At 40.7% G+C, this 21,583-nt stretch overlaps 1 protein-coding gene across 1 annotated transcript in view; it reads left to right on the plus strand.

Moving 5' to 3' along the window:
• Positions 1–12,548: 12,548 nt before the first annotated feature.
• Positions 12,549–21,583, plus strand: part of ADGRG2 (adhesion G protein-coupled receptor G2) — an 80,120-nt gene continuing 71,085 nt past the window's right edge. Inside the window, exon 1 of the mRNA XM_064483356.1 lies at positions 12,549–12,589. The gene's annotated coding sequence lies outside the window, so the exon portion shown is untranslated. The remainder of the gene's footprint in view (positions 12,590–21,583) is intronic.

Below are 21,583 nucleotides of genomic sequence, written 5' to 3' on the forward strand. Positions count from 1 at the left end.
ATTTCACTTAGAATGACATTCTCCAGGGACATCCATGTTGCTGCAAATGGCATTATGTTGTCCCTGCAGTGTATTAAAGTGAGTTACAGACCTTGTAACGAGCAGGCCCAGTGCACCTCATGGTTGAAGGAGACTTTGGGGTCTCATGGCAAGTGATTGGATTTGGAAGTCACTTCACTCATGTGGTCTGCTCCGGTTTTCCAAAAATGTCCGGGAAGTTAGACTCTTACTGCAGGGGAGAAAAATAATACTCTCTCACCACTTGAAACACCTAAGTTTTGGAAAAATCATTAAAAAAAAATACTGCGAAGCCACCCATGCTGCATCAGTGCTGGAGGGTCATTAGGGAAAAGGCAGCGTCCAGACATTTGTGGGAGGTAGAATTTTTATGGGTTGTTTGTGTGTCCAGTTTTGCAGGTTTCACAGGAGGACTCCACTGGGGCTGTCAATGAAAACCATTGAAACTGTCATGTTGTTGTTTCCCAGGTCTCCTGGAAAAACACCCTGACAAATCGCAGCCCTGGGCGGGTCAAAGAGGAGAGTACTAAAAAAAGAAGGAGAAAATGGATGGGCCTGTTTTGGTGGGAGGCCAGGGCTCGGTGTCATAGCCAGATTCCCCGGTGAGAGAGGAGTTTCCAGCAGCGGAGGCTTTCCCCACCCTATCTTACACCATCCAGTCTGAAAAAATAATTCCCCTTCCGGTGGAGCCAAGTAGAGTCACTTGAAGGCAGTGTAAACAAAAGGAGCAGGTAGTGTTGATGCTTTTAAGAGAACATCCTGATGAGGGAGGAAAAAAATAAAATAAAAGGAGAAGGGCCAGCTAGCAGCTGGGAGATTTTCCTGGATGTAGGAGAGCTACTTGGAATGGCATTGACTTCTGGTTTCTAAGGACCAGCCCAGCAAACCTAAAGCTGTAATGTAGGCAACCCCCTCCTCGGGAGTCTTTTCCCATCGCCACCTTTGCCCTCACTAAGCTAACAGCAGGTTCCCATCTCAGTGCTCCTATGTGGTCCCTGCCTGACCCTATCGGGCTCTTCCCCAGTCATCCAGGCTTGCAGTAGCCCTACTCACCAGCAGAGCTGACCTGATGAATGGAGTCACACTGATCTGTTACAGACTACTGTAAGTGAAATTTGTATTCTTTTATGGGTTGCAATGCCTTACAAAAAACAAAAACAAAAACAAAAACAAAAAAACAAGCCTTGAGAGGTGGTCTTTGAGATATCAGTCAAAAATTTAGAACTTTTAGGGTAGGAGAGTCCTATTCCAGGCAAGCTTTAACAGGCTTTCTAGGTCCTCATCATCTCCTTCAGTCCCTCTGGTGTAGAACAAATTGCTCTGTCCTCCACCTCCCAAACACACAAAAGATCGAATCAGTCACTCCCATCTTTGTGTCCTCAAAGCTCTTAGAACCGGAGCACATTTTATAGCACCGTTCATCTGCTCATAGTTGACTGAAGATGTTTCTTACCTTCCCAGAACACACCCTTTATCCTTTCCATGTGCAAATATGGCCTGGCCTCCATTTAGAAGGAAGTCTTAATCTGGAGCCACAACTTCCTGCAGGTGATGTGATCAACTGTTAAGGCTGCTGAGAGGAGGAGTAAGCCGAGGACAGAGAAGTGACTTCTGGGTTAGGTGAGGGGGGAGTCTGGCAGCCTTGATAAGAGTAGCTCAGACGCCTGTTTGAAATCAGTTCAAGAGACGCCAGGAAGAGAGGAAGTGGAGATAGCAAGTGTGGCCACCCCCGAGCAGGTTCAGTTAAGGACTAGGCGCAAGTTAAAAACTATGCTTCCTGGAAGGATTGTTTTCCCCTCTTCATGGATAAGAGTTCAGAATGGAACTCCCTTTCTCGGAATGATTCCCTTTTTCTCTTCTCCAGAGAGCCATGTTTGTGGTTTGGTATTTGGTAATACAAATGTCAAGGGCTTGTGACCTAGTTATCTGTTTTCTAGTTCCCCTCCTTGATTCTGATCTCCTTTCCGCATTTCTGTTCTCCCTGAACCTGCTTTTCTTTGTGCTGGGAGGGGAATACAGAATGTCATTCTGTCATCTGTGACTTGGTCATTGACTACCCCTTGGCCTCCACGGAACAAGCAGGGTCTTTAAATGGAGGTATCACTTCAGCTTCTAAGGCACAAGCCTAACGTGAAATTCCTCCTCCACCGCTCCGCAGAGCCCTGGGCTACGTTGTGGTTCCGGATGGGTTTGTGTCACCCCTGAGGTCAAGTGCAAAGGCAGAATTTTGAGATGCTGGGGGGTTGGGGAGGGGGACAAGGCTGGAAGCCAAGAGCGGAAAAGAAGGAGCTGTGCTCCTGCCCCTCAGGGCTCCAGGCCTGGCTTCCTGCGCCTTCCTCGGTGGCCTAGGAAGTGCTTGTCCTCACATCTGCCCCTCACCTGTGGGCTTGCCCTTCTCCTGCCGTTGACCCTCCTCACCCTCTCCAGGCACTTAACTCTAAGCTCATCTTTTAAAGATGCATCTGTGGTTAATTCTACCCCCTTCCCGTTTCTTCATCCTGTGTCTCCCCCCTGCCCAAATTAGGCCTTGACTGTCTACTCTGCTGGATTTTGCTACTAATACCTGACTCATCTTTAGTCCACGGGGACTGATATGAGGGGAAAAGTGGGAATTGATGTTATCTCGATAGAAATTGTGTGTGACTGAAAGCCTCAAAGTGTTTTGAGGAGGCACCCCAAACACAACCTGGCAACAGTGGGAGGCTGGGATGCTGCTGGGCTGGGGTGGGGAGCTGAGGAGTGGACTGCCAGGGGAGTTGTGGCTGTGGCGGGAAGGCACGCTAGACCACGTGTAAAGTCAGATGAACTGGGTTCTAGTCCACACCCAGCCATTTACTAGCTCTGAGCCTCACGTGCATCAGCTGAAGTTTAGGTGGTGCCTGCCACTCTGTCACCCTTAAAAATCCGATCCAGACCCGATTCCCATCAATTCTCCCTTCCAAACACTGCTCAAACATTTCTCTATCTCATCACCACCACCACCATTCTCATCCAGGCTCTCATCTCTCACCTCAGATATTAGGATCACTTTCTCATTGGCATAGAGCAGGGCAAATTACTACTCATGTGCCAAATCCTGCCAGCTGCTCGTTTTTGTAAATAAAGTTGCATTGGCACACAGCCGCCCCCTTTCATTTATATTTTGTCTATGGCTGTTTTCTTGCTCTAATAGCAGAGTTGAAAGAGGTTGCAGCATAGATCTTACAGCCTTCAAAACTGGAAATATTTACTATCTGATCCTTTATAGAAAAAGTCTGCTGGACCCTGGTGTGAAGAGAAAAATGATGTGTCTAATTATTTTGATTCTTCCTCCTTTTCTGAACTCTTAATTTCCATCGTATTTCATTAGATTTTCATGTGTGTTTGTGTAAATGAAATAAACAAATCTATAGCTTCCCTTTTCTTGATTATACCTCTTACTTCGGATTTTTGTTGTATTGAATTGTTCAGACCTTCAGAAAAATATTTGAGAATGAAGATCAGAAATCCCAAACTGGAACCCCACCTTCACTCTGTCCCACTCAAATCCATTTTCCACTCAACAGCCAGAACAGTCTTATCAAAATGTGAATACATCACCCTGTTTAAAATCCTGTGGTGACTTTCCCACACCAGTCTCTGCTCCTTCCTTGGTGCACTCAGAACAAGACACAAATCCTCATATTGGCCTCCAAGCCCCAGTATGAGTTGAGCCTTCCCTGCTCCTCCTGCCCCCCTGTGTCCTGCCCTCTCTGGCCTTTTTTCAGTTCCTTACATGGGCTGTACTTTCTCCTGCCACAGTGCCTTTGCATATACTGCTTCCTCTACCTAGTATGGTTTTTCTCTGCCTCTTTGCTAGGTTAACCCTTCCCACTTGTCTTTCAGGTTTCAGCATGACTTCCACAGAGAAGCCTTACCAGATCCCCATGTCAAATTCCACTGTCTTCACCCAGAGGTCCATAGGCTTTTCTTGATGGTACCGATCACAGCTGCTGTCTTACATTTCTTGGTGTTAATTTTCATATCACATCTTTGTTTCCCCACTAAACAATAAGCCCCCTGAAGGCAGGACCTATTTTACTTTCCAATGTATCCCCAGTGCCTAGCATGAGGTTAGGAATTTGCCTGGTCTCTTCTCTGTAAACATTTGTGGGTCAACTGGGATAATGTACACAAAAGCCTTTTGTCCACCATAAGTCATTGTACAAATGGAAGGGACTATTCCTGTTGAGAACAGTTGGAGGACAAATAATTCTCTTTAACAGGGAGGTTCTATAGATAGTTCTGGAACATGGGAAGGGAGATATTGGAAGGTGCTTGAGGCAATAAAGTCTTCCCCTGCTCTTCTGGAAGATGGCATTGTGAAATCGAGAAAAATCTTAGAAATGTGTTCCAGAGGGTGTATTTCCGATTTACTCTTTTATTTTTATTTTTTATTGTAGTATAGTTGATTTACAATGTTGTGTTAATTTCAGGTGTACAGCAAAGTGATTCAGTTTTATATATATATATATAAATATATATATATTCTTTTTCAGATTCTTTTCTATTGTAGGTTATTACAAGATACTGAATATGGTTCCCTGTGCTGTACAGTAGGTCCTTGTTGCCGATTTACTCTTGTTGGTGGAAGCCATTAAAATCTCTGTCCACCTGACAGTTTGGTGGTCAGTTTCAAAATATATTCACATACGCACCTAGAAAAGAAGTGAACTTCTCCAGGGAATCCTAGGGAGCAAAGAGTTCCATTTAAAACGTCATTAAAAAAAAGTGAACATTTATCCAACCCTGACATCTAATTTGCCCTTTCTAAATATTAATGTTGTAACCACAAACAAATGGCAGGTTCCAGGACACCAGGAAAAAGTAAACTTTTAAAAAGTCTGAAAAAACATCATTCAGGGGAAAAAATAAGTTAGAGTGGGAATAAAGTACAGACTGTAAATGTGGAAGAGGAAAGAAAAGCATTTTAAGAAATGACCTTCTTCTGGCTTCTGAGTTGTACCGAGTGGTTCGCTATCATTAGCAAGATGATCCTACTGATTTTCTTTTATTAGTGTAGTAAACAAATGGAAATCTAAGCATTTTACCACTCATGGTGTGTTATTTCCTGTGGTTATAAATATATCCCTCTCACTTAGGCTGGGCAGCCACATGAGAGAAGGGGTCTTGAGCTATGCCCCTTAACCCTTGGGTGTCTGGCTTGAAAGGCCCATTTTCTTATTGTATTTCCCTTCTGGTGGCAAGGAGTGTTGGGTAGAGGGGAGGGCTAGAATACCTCAATAGTCTACTCAACAGGTCACTGTGACAAGTTACTCTCCCAGGGAGATTATCACCAGCAAATGCCCAGAGATTGGCTGCAAACTCTGCCAAGAGTCCACCCTCTTGCCTGCCAGGCCCCAGAAACACCTTGCTGAATCACTTTATGAGTGAGTCCCAAAGATCATGCAAGGTCTGTAGAGTCTGCTCCTGCGGGCTTCTGAGGGAGTGGGTTAGAAGGAAATGAATCAGGCTTTGAATTGTAACTTGCCCGGGCCAGTGTCTTTTGTACCCGGTGGGCCCTTAAATAGGTACCTTCAGTACTTGCGGAAGGAAAAGAAGAAAGCAAGAAGCATGAGGGGAGTAATGAAAAGAAGGAAGGGTAGATAGAGAGGAAAAGAAAGAACGAAGAGAAAGGAAAGGAAGAATGAGGGTGCATAAGGTAGCTTTCTCTGTGTAACAAAACACCCCCACGTTTAGGGGTTTAAATAAAGCCACAGCCATTTCATTAGTTCCCAGTTCTGGAGTCTACAATGTGGGCTGGGCTCAGCTGAATGGTCCTGCTGCTCCTAGTTTGCTCACTCATGCCCCCCACAGTTCACAGCCTGTCAGCTCGATAGCCCTTTTCTGGGGATTGGCACAGTGGTGGTGACTGGGCACTTGCCTTTCACCATCTGACAGGCTAGCTCAGGCTTGTTTGCGTGCTCACGTGGTGGCTTGAGGTTCCAAGAGCAGCAGGAAAGAGCAAACTTCCACACTCAAGCACTTTTCAAGCTTCTGCTTGCATCACATTTGCTAATGTCCCATTGGGCAAAGCCAGTGTCCGGCCCCCATTCAAGGGGTGGAGAAATAGACTCCACCTTTTGCTAGGTGGAGCTGCAGTCACACTGCAAATGGACGAGCATACTGGAATAGGGAGAATTTATGGCCAGTTTTGTAATCTACCACAGAAGGGAAGGGCTAGAACTTTCTTTGGCTGGCAGGGTCGGCAGAGATGCAGCAGTATAGAGTTTGAGTTTGAGGCCCTCACCTTGAATTAAAAAATGGTATTATAAATCACCAAGTTCCTATATTCCACAGTTTATCTGTCAAATAGGGCTAGATAATAATGTAACTTCTTACTCATTTCCAGTGGGAACAATAAAAACTTTATGGGCAAAAGTTCCCTTGTCGTTTCACTCTCTGGAATTGGACTAAGGAGCAGTTAAGTGTTTAGAACATCTCAAGTGGCAAATATATTTGGAAACAGAAAAATTTTAATGCACCAGCCTTCATTTCTAGCCCAAAGGTCAAATATGCAACCAGACTTAACAAAGGAAAAATTGACACGATGGTTTTCTTAGTTAATTGTTGGGACCCATTCTTACACGTACAGTTCTTTGTTTTTTCCTCATCTGTGTATCTTTTCGTCGTATTTTATTTCATTATTGAAAACATAATATCAAAACATAGTTCAAGTAGAGGAAAATGTCCAGCATCTATTGCTACCCAGTGGAAAGAGAAGTTAAGAGTTAATTCGAAGTTCTGATTTTACCAGCAACTTCTTCATATGCTCGAGTCTCCAGAGTCTCTCTGTTCTCAAGTTGATGAACTGTAGCTTTATTTCCAAGCCCACCAAGCTAAAGAGGCTGCCCAGAAAGCGGGTAACAGTGCCACTGGTATTCCAACTGTTTACAATCGATCAGGGACCATGAAAAGAAACTCATGCCTCACCGAAGAAAAATACCTAAATATCAAAAAACTTAAATACTGTGGAAAAAAATTGCAAAATGTGAAATAAAGAAAAAAAGGAACCTTATGTACTGAGCAAATGCCAGGTCTAGCAAACATAATGCTGGTCCTAGATTACTTACTGATTTAAAAACAGCAAAAAACTACAAAAAATTGTAAAATATAAAAACAAATTAATGCTTTATAGACCCTGGGAAAAAGAATTTTTGGCAAAGTACAAAAATTTAAAGCATTCCTTTAATTTTGTAATTCTCTACTGTGGAATAACTCAGAATGTCACTTCTGTTTTGAATAACAGAATTGATAACTAAGCAAGGAAACGTAATTTGGATTATAAAATTCTTGCTTTAATAAAAATTCCTTATACAGTGGGGGAAAAAAAGAGTTAATTAGAAAACATCAGGCCTGGCAGTTGGGATTGATTTAAGGTGGTGGTAGGTATTTGAATTCAGTTTTCCTGGTGAAATGTTTTCATACAAATGGAGGAAAGTTCACCTCTAGTTAACTTAATACAGCTTAATGTAAGACTGCCATTAAAAAAAAATCAAGTAGATAAGCGTTCTTTCTGTGAAATAGTAAATTAATGCTCTGAGAAAGAATTCATTGGTATATCCTTGCATATGGATTCACTTTTAAGGTGGTAATTGTTTACACCGTGAGGAGAGGCATGCCCTAAGTTTTGAAACACCTTTAGTTCTGCCTTGTTGGGTGGAGGCCTGTGGTTGCCTCACCCAGAGGGTTGGGTCTGCTGATCAGAGAGTCATTCGAAGGTGGGTTTCTCACAACATGCTCTTTAATACCCGCTTCGCCAGCTCTGGGCAGAGGCAGCCAGCAGCGTTCTAGCTCTTGGAGTTCGTTTGGCAAGCCTCAAGCTAGGTCAGGGCAGGGAAGGAAAAGAGAGAACCCCTAAGGGTAAAGGAGAGTAGAAGGGAAGAGAGGAAGACTGGACAGAGGGGAGGAGAGAAAGGAAAGCATTCAGTGCTGCAGAAAAAGAGCATGGGACCAACAGTTGCAAGAGGTCCACCAGATACTTTCCCTGGCCTGGTTCATTCCACGTCAGATGCAGCCTCACTGGAGTGACTAAGAGGTCATCTTTTAATTAATTAATTAACTTATTTATTTTTTTAAATGGAGGTACTGGAGATTGAACCCAAGACCTCATGCATGCTAAGCATGCGCTCTACCACTGAGCTCCAAGGTCATCTTTTTAAATGTTTCAGGAAGCAATTCGAAAAGCTCTCTTAGTCACTTCTACAATTTAACAATGCTCAATACCGGAACATTCTTCCTGTTGTTAATTTAAATCCCTTGGGCTATGCTTTAAGCTGCCTTTTAGACATTATCTTCTGCCCATGGCAGAGATGAAGACCACCTCGCTGCCGTTTGCTCTCTCTGAAGGCCTTGTATACATAGTGGATATTATCCATAATCCATCGTAACCTCCACCTAGACGTGCGGTGTAGATTTTTCCCAGTCTACTCACAGATATACTCTTGATACGTTTCATTGGTTGTCTGCTCCATCCCTCCAGGCCCCTTCTGGCTGTTCTCTGCTTTGCTCTTTATGCTTCAGCAACATCAGACTGATTCTAAGTCCTGCCCACTCTGGGCCAGTCTTTGGCTCTGTGACTTAATTTAGGCACTTTCCTCTTTTTGGAATGCTAATTCCCATTTCTTCCTGGAAAGGGAGCTGTGCATCCTTTAGGATGCAGCTTGACTGTTACCTCCTTGAGGAAACTCTCCTAGATCTGTTTCCCTACACCAGGTTAGGTGCCATTCCTTGGAGCTCTCGTTATGCCTGTGACAGAGCCTGCAGCTGGTTCATATGGCACTGTCAGAAAGCCTGTCATTTGGGATTCAGGCTCTAATGGTCCTCATGGCCAGTGGCCCTTTTGCAGGGTGCAACCTGTACGACCATCCAGAGTGGCCCTGTTCTTGGGCACACAGTAGGCATTCCGTGAAAGGGTGTTGAATTAATTATCCTTAAATTCTTTCAGAGCCATCTCACAATTGAACCACCTCTCTTGAGTGGAGGCATCCAAAACTAAACACACCAGTCTGTGCAGGTAGAGGTCCTGTTAGGTAGGGTCAGATCAGTAATGGGGCCACCACAAGGTCTCAGAATCACTCTTGGTTGTTCTTGGGTGGCAATACCCACCGCTCTGCAGCCAAGGACCTGCATGTTCCCCCGTATGTGCCCACAAGCCTAACCTTCACCATCCTCTCCATCTGTGCAATGTTCTTTCCTTACTTGGGCTTCTCTTTGCTTATTTCTGCTTTCATTCTCAATTTATCAAGGCCTTTGTCCTCTGGTCCTTCCTTCCGTGGTGTTGGTGTCATTGCCAGGAACAGTAAGCCACTCTCTGCCCCTCAATCTGGGCCACTAATTCATCATTAGGTTCTGAGTGAAGCACTGAGCCCTCCAGGATGCTGCATGTTTCTGGGTATTTTTATTCATTTATCTATCTATCTATCTATCTATCTATCTATCTATCTATCTATCTATCTATCGTACTCTCCTGGTTGATCCTTGGACCAGCATCACATTACCCAAGAGGGCAGTGGGAAACTGCCTGGGGCTGCTGTTACCTGTGCACTTTGCCCATTGTTTTGCTGATTATCCCAGGATATGTGGGCCCTGTGGTCAGCACCGAGGGCCTCTGAGCAGCCTATGAGCGCAGGAGTTCTAATTCTTGGATGCAGCCTCTCTGAGAGTTTCCTCTGCATTGGAGCAGGGCTCTAAGGACATACAGAGATAATTTCTTTCCCACCCAAACCACTTGTACAGTCTACTGGGCTTTTTAAAAAAAATTTTTTTTTTCTAGTCATGCTGCTATTACTCTGGGTTTTAGCCAGCTTGATAAATAGAGGAAGTTGGATGCATTTCCAGCCTTCCTGATGTCATGGTTTGGGGCAGTCCGCAACTGCGGGAGGTTTCAGTTAATCCTAGCAATTGGTGAGTTTGCTGTTCTTCTCTGAGAAGCTTCTCTGGTCTGTGCCAGGTCTTACATAAGTCGATATGGTTCCTTTTGTGACTTGCCCTTTCCTTTCAATGATGTAAGAAGCCCAAACATTGGCAGTCACTGTGTTTTGTTACTGGAGTGCTGGTGCTGATCCTGATCAGATCCGAGTCCGGCTTAGTTCCTCGTGGAGATGAAGGGTGGTGGACGGGTGGTGGCGATAGCGGCCAGAAGGGATCCAGAGGCTGAGAGATGTGCAGTTCTTTCATTAAGGTTAGGCCTCTGTGCCCATCAGCCATTTTCACATCATTGCTTTTGACATTCTTCTCCACAGCTTGCTCCAGTGGGTTCTTGCTCCCTGGCTGGGAAGCTTGGTTTCTTGGCTCTGAGACCAGAAGTCTTTGTGCTCCCAGTGGGGCCTTTCTAATTGTGTTAGAGCAGGGCCAGGGGAGATGGTGTCCAGCTGAGCAAGTGATGGCATTACCTCCTAGTCAGCCTCCCTCTGAGTTTGATTTATGAGTCCTGTTTGGAGAACCTGGATGGCTTGGCCCAGCCTCCCTCTGTTCTGCTTTTCTTTGCTAGGAGAAACATAAGTAGTACACTAATACGTGCTGGTGGTCGCTTGGGCTTTGGCCTTCGCCTCATCCCACGCCTCTCTGTGGAGGCTTGGTGGGTTTGCTTCCAGGCTGGTTCGTGTGCACTCACACTTGTCACTATATAAATTAGCATACGTATATATAGCTTCGCTTGTTTCTTAACATATCCTAGTATATATATATTATCAAGAGTTCTATACTATATTCACTTGACTTACATGTATTGACAATCTATATGTCAGTGCATGTAGATCAACTTCATTTTTAGAGCATAACTAATATTCCATAATCTGGATGGGCCATCATTTATTTAGCTATTCATCTACTGATGGATACTTGGGCTTTCTTCCCCCCTCACACAAAGCTGCAATGGCAGTATTTGTTTGTATATTTTTGCGTATGTGTGTCAATACTTCTGTAGGGACGACCTCTGGAATTAGAATTTCTGGATCAAAAGATGATGCACATTTAAACATTCAAAACATAGCTAAACTACTCTCAAACTTCCATCAGTGGCGTATGCAAGAGTTCATTTCCCCACGTGCTCTCCAGCTTTGGGTATTATTAGGCTTTACAATTTTTTCATCCAGTGGGCAAAACCAATTTCACTGTTCCTGGCGCTGTTTTTCTACCTGAAAGTGTTCCGAAAGAGTAAAGAGAGCCTCATGTTGCTTATTAATAAACTGGGTTACCAGAAACCATTTAGCATGCTTTATTGTGGTTATCCATAAGGTTTTGGAAGAGGCAATGTACTTGAGTTGTGAAATTTCATCAAAAACCACTATGTAGAAAATTCTCATTTGCACAAATATGAAGTGAAATCATTTCCATACTCAAGTCACAATCGCTTTGTCTCTGTTTGATTTTTTAAATGTTTTTCAGTTGTTAATCCTGCTTTCATTCCACGTTGAGCATTGGGACATGTGTTTGTAATTTGTTCATCCTAGGACAGGACAGCATGCTTGGCTTTCATTTTTGTCTTCTTTAAACATTGCTTAATGAAGTCTTCCTGACATATTGGGCTTTCTTAAGAACTACTCCTTTTTTTTCCTCTTAAAGAACATATGATTAATAGAAACTCACAGCGACTCCTTATTTCCTCTTTGAATTCATATTCCGGATCCTCCTTGAGCATTGAACTTCTGTCTTAACAGTCTTTTGACTTAAACCAAGAGTAGGTCAGTTGGTTCCAAGAACACCCTCTAGATTGTTACCTCTTGCAAATCTTGATTTGAAAATCATTATGTCTGTATTTCACATGAGGAGATACCATGGTGTGAAGTGACTGTCATCTTGGAGCTAATAGCTGTACCGATGTTTTGGTTTTGAAGTAAAGCACAATCGAATATTGTGAAAGATACAAGTCAGGTTGTCAACAGTGCTCTCTTCCCTAGGTGGGCACATGATTTCCTTTTCCCAGCATGCATCTGCCTTGTCCCTCACTCAGGTCATTGCCAGTGACTCTGCCACCTGCTTTCAACTCTGAGCCAAACTCAGCAATCAATAAAGAGTTATTTATTTAGCCCCTGTGTGGAGAAAGAATTCTGCTTCTGGCTTTGGGGGCACAAGAGACATGAATGATCCAATCCTTGATATCAAGGACTTGAGGTTCTAGGGAAGTTAAGTCACAAAAACTGAAGAAATAGCTAACAAAGCATGATCTCTAGAAGGGACCACCCCACCTCTGGTCCTGTCACTTCATTGTCCAGTGCCACTATGATGCGGTTAATGAAACCTGAGACTACAGAGTAATTCCTGCTATTAAAACATTAACAAGGTCAGCCCCAAACTGGCTTTGGGCTGATCTTCCAGTTTATAATAAGTTCCTGAAGAACATGGTTTACTTCCTCCATTTCTTTTGTAACTCTGCTGCCAAGTTCAAGCCTTGGTAGACAGCAGGGGGTCTGTAGAGCCTTAGCTGATGTGCCGACCGCGGTATTGAAGTGTTATGGTGCCAAGAAGGCCCAGTGTCCGCTGATCTAATTATCTTTCTTGCATTTTCAGATTTGTGCAGTTTCTCCATCTTTTCTTCTAAACTTCCTATCAGGTGAGTGAGTCTATTTCTGTATGATAATGTTGTAGAAATGATGAACATTTTTGGTTTTTTTTTTTTCCTTTCCCCCCTTCATTTCAAACCCTTATCTCCTTAACCACTGTCTTCTTTTTTGTTTGTTTTTTCACTCCTGACTCCCACTTGGAGCCTTCTCTTCTTCAGACCTTTTCTTTTCCTTGGGAATTCTATTGTTGACCTATTTCTTCTTGGTAATCCAATTGTTTTTGAATAACTTTCAGTGGTGGGTACAGATTTTGAAATTACATGGTGCAGTAAAATCTGGAGAAGAAGAACGATCATTTACGTAGAACTCTTTGGGATTTTGTTTCACTGTTTTCCCCTTTCCTCTTTCCTGGACTGGCTTCCCTATCTGCAGTAGCACTTCTCATGTTTTGAAATGGACCACTGAATTGCTCTCTCTCTTACCTAAAGTGCTGTGTGCATGCAGCTTCCAAAGGCTCCTCCCAGCCAGATTTCTGCTCCTAACTCCATTCTACATAGAAATTCTGAAGCCACTACTGTCTTATACTTCCTGTTTCCTCTGAGGCTCATAAATAGTGATTATTTCTGGGACTTCACTGGTATAAATAATAAAAATCTTGTAACTGATGCAAATATTTATTATAATTAATTTAAATTATAATCATCCTATTATAATTTAGATGATAAATAATACACATAGTTATAATAAATGCTATAAAGTGACTGTTAGAAACAAGGTTAGAATACCAGAGCAGAGTCACACAGGTAGTAAACGGCCAAGCTGGGACTTGAAGCAGGAAAAAGCAAGGGAGGACACAGAAGACTGGTGAGTGGTTTGCTTTCCTTAGTACCTCACTTCCTCTCAAATGTGATCTCCTGAGGGTTCAAACTGTGTGCTTCTGCCCCATCCCTGCTTCCATCCCCTCAGGGCAGATCAACACCTTGAGGATACTTTTAAGAATTCTCCTATTTCTCTACATATTGATAGAATTATTGTGCAGGAAGAGATTCCAGATGAAATAAATTTTAAAAATCTGTTTTGAGTGCCTACTGTGGGTGGAGTTGCATGCTGCGGGGGTTGGGGTGAGGTGGAGACCAACTCTGTATAGGAGAGGATATTATTTTCTGGTGCTTTGTTTTTAGGCCAAGCTGAGTCTCATGGACTATGAAGAGAAAGTGTCTTTAAAGTTAAAAAAAAAAAAAATCACCATTTATTTGGCCACATCAATGACCAGTGAATCTAAGTAGTGGCTGTAAGCCCCCAAGGGAGGATAGATAGGTCTTTTTTTTTTCCCTCCCCACCCTCAACCCCTTTTCTCCTTTGGTAGCCAAAAGTTTGTTTTCTATGTCTGCGTATCTGTTCTGTTTTGTAAATAAGTTCATTTGTATCATTTTTTTAGATTCCCCATATAAGTGATACCATAAGATATTTGTATTTTTCTTTCTGAATTAGTTCACTTAGTATGATAATCCTTAGGTCCATCCATGTTGCTGCAGATGGCATTATTTGATTCTTTTTTATGGCTGAGTAATATTCCATTGTATATATAGCACTTCTTTCTCCAGTCATCTGTTGATGGACATGTAGGTTGCTTCCATGTCTTGGCTGTTGTAAATAGTGCTGCTATGAACATTGAGGTGTGTGTATCTTTTCAAAGTATGAGTTTTCTCTGGATATATGCCCAGGAGTGGGATTGCTGGATCATATGGTAAGTCTATTTTTAGTTTTTAAGGAAACTCCATACTGTTCTCCATAGTGGCTGTGCCAGTTTACTTTCCCACCAACAGTGTAGGAGGGTCCCCTTTACTCCACACCCTCTCCAGCATTTACTGTTTGTAGACTTTTTGATGATGGCAATATCTGTCTTATTTATAATAGTCTCTTGAGTCCATAGCATAGTACCTTGTATATAATAGAACCTCAATAAATATTTATAAACTAGATGAATGAATGCAAGAAATAATATGAAATCTATTTACCTTTAGTACTGGAGCAAACTATAAAACTGTTTTCTAATTATGCTTGTAATAATTGCTAACACTTCTTGTCTATACTAAGACCTTCATTATCTTACATCATTTCATCCCTACAGAATCCTATGAGGTAGATCCTATTGTTACCTCCATTTTTTCAGATGAAAAATTTAGGTCCAGAGAGGTTAAGGAACAGGCCAAGGTTACAGTGTAGGTGGTGGAGCTGGGATTTGAAGGCAGGCAGATGACCTCCCATGCATGCTCTTGTACTCTGCTATTCTGTCTGTGTGTTGAACATACTTACTGTGAGTCTTAGGGGAGCAGCCTGAGGAGTGGAGAGAGAGAAAGTGGGCTTTCGCTTTGCCTTGGGTAATTCACACATGGGTAATCAAGAGGATGGATGGTAGATTGCAGGTGGGACAGTGGAGAAATTTGGAGATGAGTAAGGGGGTTGAAAAATATTAACACCTTTGACAAGGTTTTGTATTTGTTTACTTTAAGTGCATAATTTATTTCTAATCTTACATATCTGATATTGATCCACTTGTTTTAGTGAATAAAGCTTCCTTTTTTCCTCTGATTAGAAAGCACTTGATGCCTAATAAGATAGTCATTTTACCCTGTAAAGACCAAGCAAATCATTTTCCTGTCATTTGCTTCTAGAGACGTGAAAGCTTCATATTACAATCGTGCTGTATAGTTCACCATTGACTTGACTTTGTGCTATGACAAATGATACCCAAAGCTGCCGTTTTGAAGTTCATATTCAGCACTTAACAGTCAACTCAGTTTCTGTTCTCTTTAGGACATGGGTTTTTTTGGTTTTGGGTTTTTTTTTTGAATTCGGGATGCCCATTTCTCCTACTGCAGCGTTGCAGGCTGGCTTTAGTTCTTGGTGAATTTATCTTCAAAAAAATTTTGTTGCTGAAGTTTGGAATGGTTCCTTTTGTCCTATATTTATTCACATTACCCCAGTTTACCAGATTTGAAATTGCTGCTAGAGATTTTTGTGAGCATTCCAGAGAATTCTGCAAATAGTCTCATTTGATTTATAAACGGGTAAAAATGGGAGGCCTTTCCTTGTCAGGTTTTGGCAGCAGGGTCTCCTAGCCTGGTGAGGATGACTTAGGCTGTGCTCTTTTTCTTTGTTCTTTGAGGTTTTGTGAGGTTGGAATTCCCGTGAAAACATCTGGGCCTGGAGTGTTCTTTGTCGGGAAAATTTTAAGACTTTTAATGGTCATATGTCTATTCAGGTTTATTATTTCTTTTTGATTCCTTCTTGGTAAGTTATATTTTCTTCCCTAGGGATTTGCCCATTTTCATCTAGATTCTTTAAATTATTGAATAAAGTTGTCCTAAGATCCTTTTATCTTTTATGTTTATACCGCTTTCAGTTATGCTGCTTTTTAAATTTTTCCTGTTGGTTATTTGCTTACACTCGTTCTCTCTCTTTCCCCCCTCCCTCTTTTAATTTTGCCAGAATTATCTTTCTAAGGAACAGCCTTCACTTTGTTAATAACCTTTATTTTATGTCTTTTATGCCATTATTTTATGCTTTTATTTTTATTATTTCCTTTCTTTTCCTTCTTTGGGTTTATTTTGTGTGTAGGATGGTTTCCAAATGGGAGATGGATGGGTTACCCTGGACGGTGAAGGTTAATGTTTAAGTTTTTCAAACTTCTTGAGGAGCTTAACTTATTAATTTTAAGCCTTTCTCTTTTTAAAATATGTACATTTTAAATGTAAATTGCACTCTAAAGATCTTTAGCTCTATCCCGTATGTTTTGATATGTAATGTTTTTATTATTGATCCAGTCAGATATTTTCTAATATATGTTATGACTTCTTGACCCCAAAATATTTATTAGATAACAGTTTAACTTTTTATTATAGCTTAATTGTGTTGTGGTCAGAGAACATGTTCCTTTTCTTTTTTCTAAATCTGAAAAATGTTTTTGAGACTTCTTTTATGGCCTGGTTGGCTTTCAAAAATATTCTATGTATAATTGAAAAGGTTATGTATTCTGGAGGGTTCATAGGTGGTCTTTAAGTCAGGTCGGTTAAATGTGTCATTCAAATATTCTATATCCTTAGTGACTTTCTTTGAATTTTATCAATTGCTGATAGAGATGTGAATATCTCTCAGTGTGATTGTAAATTTGTTCTGTTTCTACTTATATTCTGTCAAAAACACTGCTTTGTGTATTTTGAGACTATATTATTAGTTGCGTTCTATTAGTTGCATGTAAATTTGTTTAGTCTTCCTATTGAATTGAACCTTTTATGAATGAACCATTTTATTTATAGGTAATGCTTTTTGCTTTAAAGTATAATTTGTCTGATATTAGTGGAAACATACTAATTTTCTTTTCATTGTATTAGCATTGCATATCTTTTCTTTTTATTTTCAAACTTTCTGTATCATTATGTTCTAGTTGTATCCATAGAAGTAGCATATAGTTGCATTTTGTGTTATTTTTCAGTCTGAAAATCTTTGCCTTTTAATTGAATCATTTAGTTCATTTATATTTAATGAATCATTGATTTGTATGTGTGTTTAAATTCACCGTCCTCTTTTTCTTCTCACCATTTTTTGTTTCTTTTTCTCCTCTTTCTTGCCTTCTTTCAGAATGACTAAGTATTCTAAAAATCATTTTCCCTGCTCTACTAGTTAAAGAATTATATACCCTACTTCTATTTTTTCAGTAGCTGCTATAGAAATTATAGCATCTACTCAGCTTTTCAATGTCTGAAGATAATCAATACCTTTAGTCTCATCTAGGATAATATAAGGACCGTGGAAGACTTTAATTTTTTAATTTCATTTTTTCATCTCCTAGTTGATACATTCAATGTGGTTGCCACGTTTTGTTGTTTGTTTTTGGGGGGAGGTGGAGGTAATGAGGTTTATTTATTTATTTATTTATTTTTAATGGAGGTACTGAGGATTGAACCCAGGAACTCATACATGCTAGGCATGCACTCTACTGCTGAGCTATACCCCACCCCTTAGTTGCCATATTTTTATTCTATCATGTTTCACTTATCCTTGCAAGAAATTATTAATGTTTTGTATAGTCAAAGTTCATTTGGATTTATCAGTATATAGTGCCACACTTAGCTCTGGGTAACTGGGACCTCTGGCCTGTGTCTCATGCCTTAGATATCCCCTCTCTGGCCCTTCACTAGTCATACCTCTCTCCAAAGGATGAGAACTTTTTGATACAAAGAAGGCATGCCCATGTTGAACCTGCTTCCCTCCTCCCCAACCCTTGCTTCTAGATCATGCTCTGGTAACCCAGGAGTCTGGAATTCCCTATCCAAACATTCTGTGCCTATTTTCAGGACCTGAGCAGTCCTATTCCTCAGGCTAAGCCATGCTGCAGGTGTACATACCTCTAGACCTAAGGGATGACCAAGGGTAGCTGCTTGAAGGAGAGAGGGGGGTTTGGATCTGTGGACTGGGGTGTCTACATCCACGTGCACAAAGCCTCTTGTAGTTTGAGATAGAGCCTTTAGTGAAGAATAAAGGCAAACTGGACCTCCTTTCTAATTCTTGACCAGTATATTACAAATGTTAGGGATGGGTCTGGTCACATACAGACCACTTTCTTTGTTCTTCATTCCTTATTGCATCTTAGATCTTACATCTTTTGCCTGAATATATCTTTTAGGATTTATTTCAGTGAGGATTTGCAAGTAGTAAACAATATCACAGGTTTTGTTTGCCTTCTGGTTTCCATTGTTGCTTCTGAGAAGATAGCTGCCAACCTAACAGATGTTCCTTTGAAGGTTAACTCTTGTTTTCTCTGGCTACTTTCAAGTTTTTTCTCTGTGTCTTTGGTTTTCTTCAGTTTCACTATTTTGTGTCTAGGTGTAAATCTCTTTTTTTCTTTTGGAGGTTCTTTGGGCTTCTTGGATCTGTGGATAGGTTTTTCTGTTTTCGTTTTTACCAGTTTGGGGTCATTCAGTCATTATAATTTCAAACATTGACTCTTCCTCATTCTCTCCTTTTGAATTTTGTTTAAGTGTATGTTAGATCTTGTATTTCTTTTCTCCACATCTCTGAACCGTACTTTTGTACTTTGTATTCACAAATGGAGCTCAGGTTTGCTTCATTAGGCCCATACCCTCAGGCATCAGTGGCTCCTTCCCTTATATTACTTCCCTTAGTTCCTGCTTTAGCTTCACCTTTGGCCTGGTGATTCTTTTCTATATTGTCATCAGTCTGATACATTTAAGAAAATGCTTTTAATATTTTATTCATGATTTTTAATTGTCTTCAGCAAAAGGTTTGACCTAAATAACCTAACCCAACATATTCTTGAAACACTGAAGAAAAGTTTTAGAGATATTTTCTATATCAGGATCTTTTAGTAGAGTTCAAATTGAAATTTGATTATACTTTTACAAATAGTTTCCTATTTAAAGTAGTTAAAAATGTAACCAGAGACTCTAAAAAAACCCCCAAAAAACCCTAAGATTCTGACTTCTTTGACAGTTGATTGATCAAAGTCAATTGCTTTTTCACTTTTTGGTTCTTACTTTATCCATACTGAGAACCTCTTCAGTACCGCCCTTAATCATTTCCCCTTGTACTGGTCTTATTAGCCAACACTGATGACTCAATGTAAGTATCTCAAAGGCATAAAGTTTTCTAGAAGATTTAGGGAATCTCTTGTTACTCGGGTCAAAAATACTGATCATTGCATGCATTATAGCAGCCATGGTGTAATCAGATTACACTAGTTAACCTGTGGTAGCAGATAATGACCCTCATCCTTGCCTGCTCTACAGTGGTATTATTTCCCTCCTTTTTAACCATACTTCTCTTTAACTATTCTGTATCTAGATAAGTTAGATTTATTGCCATTCAAGTTTGCACTGATGACATGCGTTTTTAAAAATATGATACTTACACTATTTAATGAAATTGAAGAGATCTAGAACAATTTCTTGGAGTAGTATAGGCAGGGCCATGGTAGTCAGTCATGTGGCTTATGTACTGTTCAACCCTAGGGGTTGCCATTTACATCAGAGTCTGCAAGCATAGGAGATGAATCTGGGATAATCTTTAATGAGTGGTTATCTAGTGTCAAGGTCTAGCTTTTACTGTTTAAATGCTAGCACATATTTTTCTTTGCAGTTGATGTTATCTCCCCAGCCATCCTCAGCACCTTGATATTTTGCTAAGAACCAGTGGCTATTAAAGTCATCTTTGTTGATGACCTACATGGCATTGAACTAATCCAATTTGCACCAGAAGATGAAGAGAAGTTCCAGCTGAAAAAGATAAAAATGACTTATATATAATGAATAAGGGTTTCAAAATCCACAGATTTCCCTCTTTGATCAGTGACCCCAGAAATCTCATGACCTAGCAGGATGTTCTCTAGTTTATGCAGAAGGCAGTAGGAGCTGCACTATTTTAAATATATCATAAAACTTCTCTTATTAGGAAATATATGTTCAGCTTTGAAGATACATATTCCAGGCTTGACAATGGAAAGCAGTCTTTTCAGTGGTGCCAGGTCTGTAGTAAGTTCTTCCTGATCCATATTCTCTTTTCAAGCTACTTACTGTAATCACCCTTCATTCTAGCCTTTCCTGCTGTCATCTCAGGGTTGAGTACAAGCTCTCTTCAGCGGAAAGGCATGGTTTATTTTGATCAGAGGCCCAAGTCACAGCACATATTAACTGGTCACTGTGCACCATGACTAATTTAACTTTGACCATATCTTACATACCACTCAGGCCTCGCCCTAGGAGTTGGCAAAGCTCAAGAATGAGTTTGCAGAAATTTTGAAAATTCTATAATAGCATTTTGAGTTGGTTGATTCATTTCACCTGATGGACTCAAAACAGTTTACTTCTAAGGAGATAAATTCTCAGGAGGCTAGCATTGTGGCCTGGTAGAAAGAGTAGGAGTCCCATCAAACAGCCAAATGACCATGACCCATCCCCAAGAGTATGCTGGGCCTCTTTCTCTAGCTGTAGAATGAGGGTCTGAGGCTAGGTAAATTCTGAATTCCTTTCCAGAAACAAACTGCTCTGATACTCTTCCCAGAACTAAAATTATATACTTATGCAGTTAATCTTCTAAGTCAGCTCTGTGAATTCCAGGTAGCATCAAATCTAAGGCATCATTTGTATAGGAGAGTTTTTTTGTAGAGGTTTGGTTCACTAAATGTAGCTTTAAAAAGATAAAAAAAAAAAGCGAATGCTTTTCTAGGGAGAGCTGAGTGCTGAAATTAAAAATAGAATAATTGTTAAACTTTCATATGAAAAATTTTATGACATACATGTAAGTGTATAATTCAGTGAATTTCAGGATTTCAGGAACTGAGCACAGCCATGTAACCAGCACACAGAATATTACCTGAACCTCAGAAGCCCCCTTGTGCCCACTTCTAATTACTACATCTTCTCCCCTGTTCCAAGGATCATCACTCTCCATCGATTAGTTGTGCCTGCTTTTGTTCCTCATACGAATGGAATCATGTACAGTATGCACACCTTTATGTCTGGCTCCTTTATCTAACATTGTATTTCTGAGATTCATCAATATTATTGCGTGTAGCTGTACCAGATAAATTTTCCTCCAGAGAGACATTGCTATATCTTTGCACGACTGCATTAACATTATCATTTGAGTGACTCATTTGGGAGGGTCACTAATATGCCATTATGAACAGAGAGAGGACAAAAGTACTGAAAAGGAGCGACAAACCAGAGGCATTTTACAATTTATTAACATAGCGTGTTATTAATATATAAATAATTTACAATATTGATTTTTAAAATATAAGCCCTCTTTGGAAGGAGAAGGATTCACCTCCTGGTCTAAGATGTTATCATGCTGTGTCCAAGGAAAGAATCACCCCCTGGTACTGGCAATGGCTATTAAATTACAGCAGTTTTTTTTTTCTGGCATTCTTTTTTATTGAAGTATAGTCAGTTTGCAATGTTGTGTCAATTTTTGGTATACAGCATAATGTTTCAGTCATACATATGCATACATGTATTCCTTTT

Source organism: Camelus dromedarius, chromosome X (assembly GCF_036321535.1).
Source record: "Camelus dromedarius isolate mCamDro1 chromosome X, mCamDro1.pat, whole genome shotgun sequence".
In the NCBI taxonomy this organism is placed as follows: domain Eukaryota; kingdom Metazoa; phylum Chordata; class Mammalia; order Artiodactyla; family Camelidae; genus Camelus; species Camelus dromedarius.